The sequence below is a fragment of the Alligator sinensis genome, unplaced genomic scaffold, assembly GCF_000455745.1.
Source record: "Alligator sinensis unplaced genomic scaffold, ASM45574v1 scaffold103_1, whole genome shotgun sequence".
NCBI lineage: Eukaryota > Metazoa > Chordata > Crocodylia > Alligatoridae > Alligator > Alligator sinensis.
Window position 1 is genome coordinate 881,480 of NW_005842226.1, and position 4,952 is coordinate 886,431.

At 52.4% G+C, this 4,952-nt stretch overlaps 1 long non-coding RNA gene across 1 annotated transcript in view; it reads left to right on the forward strand.

The window, feature by feature from the left end:
* LOC102374414 overlaps window positions 1-3,340 on the forward strand; it is an 18,025-nt gene extending 14,685 nt beyond the window's left edge. The window contains exon 3 of the long non-coding RNA XR_324266.1: window positions 3,078-3,340. This is a non-coding gene — a long non-coding RNA (uncharacterized LOC102374414). The remainder of the gene's footprint in view (window positions 1-3,077) is intronic.
* The last annotated feature ends 1,612 nt before the right edge of the window (window positions 3,341-4,952 follow it).

Consider the following 4,952-nt stretch of genomic DNA (forward strand, 5'->3'; position numbering starts at 1 on the left):
GCCAGCTGAAAACCCTCCACAACTCCTTCCTGCTCCGTCTCCCTCAACCCGGTCCAACAGGTGTCCTGGACACCGCACACAAATGGTCACCACCGTGTTTTTAGAGCAGCGGGTTCCCAATCTGTGGTATGCGTACCAGCAGTGGACAACCTGTCAGTGGCGCGCGTTAACAGATGTATTATCATTACTTGGTATGACAAAAATGTGCTGGTGGTACTTAAGGTTGTATTGTTTTAAATTGGTGGTGCTCAATCTGTCGGAGTTTGGGAACCGCTGTTTTAGAGGATTATTCCCATCTATTGGGTGCTGGTGAGGCCACATCTGGAGTATTGTATCCTGTTTGCCCCCCCGCCAACCCTATACAGAAAGGATGTAGACAAATTAGAGAGAGTCCAGTGGAGGGCAATGAAAATGGTTGGGGACTTGTGAAGAGAGACTGAGGAAACTGGGCTTATTTAGTGTATAGAAGAGACGACTATGGGGGGATTTAAGAGCAGCCTTCAACTACCTGAAGCAGGGTTCAAAAGAGGCTGGAGCTGGGCTGTTCTCAGTGGGGGCAGATGACAGAACAAGGAGCAATGGGCTCAAGCTGCAGCAAGGGAAGTTGAGGTTAGATATTAGGAAAAACTTTCTCGCTAGGAGGGTAGTAAAGCACTGAGACCAACTACCCAGAGAGGTTGTGGACTCCCCATCCTTGGAGGTTTTTAAGACCTGGCTAGACAAAACTTTGGCTGGGATGATCTAGTTGGGGATGGTCCTGCTTTGAGCAGGGGGTTGGACTAGCAGGGACTGAGGTCCCTTCCAGCCCTTATTTTCTATGATTCTGTGTTTGGACTAAGGGGCCTGTCCACAACTGGAGCTCCCCGCCAACTGGCATCGGAGCTGAGCTTGACCACCAAGGCAAATCAGACCCAAGGAGTCCACTGAGCTGGAGGGCTGGAGACCCAGCTCAGGGGTGACTTAGCAGAGGGATGTGGCTGTGGGAGGTCCTCTGCTCCAGGAAGCGGCAATCTATGTTCCATGCTCACCATACATTTAGGAGGCCAGCAAGCTAGGAGACTGGGGACAAGATGGTTAGGGGAAGCTGTGGGAGAAGGGGAGCCCTGGGACACATAGAAGAGATGGGGAAACTACCTTCCACCACGTAGAGAGAAGCAAAACCATTCTTCAGCTAGAGCTCCAGTCCAGCTGGTGCCACGCTCTGCAGCTGGGTATTGGGCAACTCCTTAGTGGGTGCAGCATTATGATCATTACAGTTGTGCCTCTGGGCCCTAATCAGGAACCAGATTCCCTTTGTGCTCCCTATTTGCACTGGCGCCTGGGCCCATCGTTGCCACCTGTCTCCAGTCTCATGATGCTCCCTTCGACCTGTAAGACAGGGAAACGAACTGCCTGGACCTGTCCTGGGTCTGTTGAGGGGAGGGTGTGTCCAACAGGTTGCAAAGCAGCTGGCTCTGGCTTTGAAGTTTGGGAGCCCTAGAGTAAAGGCAGATACTCTGGGAGGGGGTTGTTGTTTGTGTCTCTGCTTGCAGTGCCAGGTCAGGACTCTGGAAATCCACTGCCATCACACCCCAGGGGGCTAGGAACTGGGCCAGCCCTTGTAGCAGCCCCGTGCCAAGAGACCGTGGCGGGGTTTGCTTTATGGATTCACGTTGTTTGCTGTTTCATTCAGAAACCATCCTGGTTGTGCGCTGAATTGACTCTGCTTGAGTGTTGCCCTGCAGTGAAATCCTTGCTTTCTAATAAGGAAAGGCAAATGGCTGTGAAATTGAGCACGCAGCGGAGGAACAGGCAGCTCTCCCCGTGGGACACGCACAAAGGCTGCTCTTCCCCACGGCGCTGGAGGTACAATCCCAGCCCAGCTCAGCACTTTTCCTAAAGGGATTCCAGGCTGTGTCCAGATCCCACGGCCCAGAGGGAAAGCCCAGCTCCCCCGAATTCTCCTCCAGCTTTTCAGAGCATTTTTTTCAGCACCTGCATCATTTTGACCAGAAAGGGCAGGGCTGCACCAATGTCCATGCACGCTCACTCCGCTTGCGTCCACTCTGGAGTGGTGCTGGTGTGCTGAGAGCAGGCATTGGTCCTGAGTGAACATTCACCCTTGGAGTTGAACGGCTGGGGAGGTCCATGGAGAGTGCCCCACTCTGCCCATCTCCAGCACTCACTAAAAGCCTTGCCATCGTCTCTCATGGTGTTAACAACCCCATTTCACAGACGGAGGAACTGAGGCATGAAGCAATCACGCAACAGGTCAGCTGCAGAGCTGGGAACGGCACCCAGTGGCCCTGCGCCCTGGACCTCTTCCCTAGCCATTAGACACCGCTCCCTGGCAAAGCACTTCTGCTGCATGGAACTGAGACAATCGGGAGTCAGTCCCTGAGACAACCTGGTCCTAGGCCACACTGGGCTTTGGAGACACCACTTGGGAATGAACTGGCACGTCTGTCTGCATCCCTTTCATGTCCCAGCGGAATACAATTTTCCCGCGGCAGGCTCTATTATATGAGGCTATGCACACTTCCTTCTCTAAGGGCTGTCCCCTCCACTTCTTCCACACCCTCCTACCCCCCTATTTCACACACAACAATTTGAAGCAGACAACCGGGGGTGGTGAAGTTCTCTGGCCCTTGCAAAGAGTAACAACATTCACCCACTAGGTGGCACAGGACAAATGCCGAGTGCTTCCCCCTGCCACGCGCGGAGATTGCATCCCACAGCAAAGCCTTCCTTGGACGCATCTCCAGGTGGAATCCAATGAGAGACCAGAAATCGGCCCGAGATCCTGAGGGTCGCCTGTTGATGGGAGGGGAAGGGGTGATGCTACCAAAGGGCTCAGCTCTGTCTGTCTCCACGCCGCTTCCTCCCAGCTCAGAGGCGCTGGAGCTTGCCCAGCCATTAATGATGCCATGGCATTGTTTGTAAGAGGTGTTGCCTAGGACTCTGGACCCACCTGCTTGTGTAGTACTTGCTTGGCTGTTGTACTTGGCCCTAAATGTCTTTCCAGGATCACGGAGTGCTAGCAGAGGGGTAGTAACTTTGCTGTTGTTATCTGAATGGATGAACTCTCTTTCCCGCAGAAAAAATGCAACCGTATTGCACCCAGTGACAAGGAGGAGCTTCCTGCTGCCAGTCCAGCACAAGGAAACAAATTCTGAGTTGCCAAAAAAAGGAAAAATTCAGTGGAAAATTGGCCTGATAAAGAAGTCAGAGGACAACTTCTACTGTAAACCCCTTAGGGCAGGGGTAGGTTGTGTGTTCTGTGCTCATACAACAAATGACAACTAAGCCTGACACTTCTAACATAATAGTAATTAGTAATAGCTCTTGTACATGTTCTGCCCCCACCAGTTGTTTCAAATGTGACCTTGTCTCTCTTGTTATTAAAGAGCAGCCTTCACTGCCTGTATTGAAAGACCATTGCTTGAACGCATCTCGTTGGCATCCTCTGCCTTGCAGTCCTTGGCCCTAAACAACACCCATGGGCTCCATTGGGTTACTTGGGGCAGCAGAGTGCAGTACATACGTATGGTTGTGTCTACGCGTGACGCTACACATGTCTACACGTGACCACCAGCTATTTTGCCATAGTGGTGCGCTCCCCACTTATAGTGCACCACTACGGAGAAGTAGCTGCTAGCAATAACCATGCACCGTGCATATGGTGCGGTGCAGGCGGTTACTGCACCATGCTTTAGGACTTCCAAAAGGAGTACTAAAGCATGGCTCAGTAACAATGTCACCATAGGGCAATGTGTAGACGTGCCCTACGTTTCATGGGGAAGAGAAAGGGAGTCAGATAGTTGGGGCCTCACCCCGTTGCTCTGGGCATTCACACCGGGGGTATAAATGGGATAGAATGGGTGCACATACAGCCATAGCCCTTAGTTTTATTGGGAATCTATTGATCATCTCATCCATAGCCACTGCCTTCTCTTCCTTTTTATTTCCCTCTCCATCTCTCTGCCTTTCCCCCCGTCCATAACAAAGCCTATGCAAAGACCCTATGTGGGAGTCACCACTGGTGTGACAGGCAGAGCCAGTCGCTTTCTCTCTGGGTCCATCTTCTCTGTCTTCAAACCTTTGGCTGCTTCCTTCTTTCTCCCCTCACCTTTCTGCTCCTCCTCCATCTGCTCCTCTGTGGGCCTCGCTCATGAAACAGAGGGGCTAAAATTGTCTCTATGACACCGGTGCAGCTTTAGTGAAGTCAGTGGTGCAAGTGAGCGGCAATCATCATGACTCCAGACCCATCTACAGCTCTTCCCATCCGTGGACCCAAAGGTGAGTCCGTGTTTTTATCCCCATTTTATTGATGGTGAGATGGGGGCACAGAGAAGGGAAATGATTTGCCCAAGGTTGGACAGGGAATCAGTGGCAGACCTCTGTGCTTAGTTCATTTGGCCAGAATTGCAGGGCAGATGCCTCTAAGGGCTCCAAGCTCGGCAACGAGATGTGGTTCCCTGCTCCTGTTTGTTAGTGACCCCAGCTGGGAGCGTGCAAAGAGCTGGTTTCCTCTTGGCATAGAAATGGGAAAATCAGAGAAATCCTCCCAGTGGGGCACCACATGAGAAGGGAAGCGGGTAACACTGCTGGCTCATGAGACAGTATCAGGCCCATGCTGTCCCTGCTAGCCACACAGAACAAACTCCATCTCTCCTTCTCGGTGCAGATCTCTCCCTCTTTCCTCTCTCCTTTTCCTCTGTCACCACCTCCGCCTTTCCTCAGTCCCTGTCTCTGCCTGGCTCCTCACTCCAATGCCTGCTCCTTGCTTCTTTTCTCCCTCCTTCCCTCCTCTCTGTCACCATCTCCCATCCCCCTTCCCCTCTTTCTGTGTGCATCTCTTCATAGACCTCAGAGCAGCGAGTGCACAGCCCTGGAACGCTCTCCTTTAGGCCTCCTGCCAAAAGGAACGGCTTTAACCTTTTCCCACCCACAAGAGATGCGAGGCAGGAGGA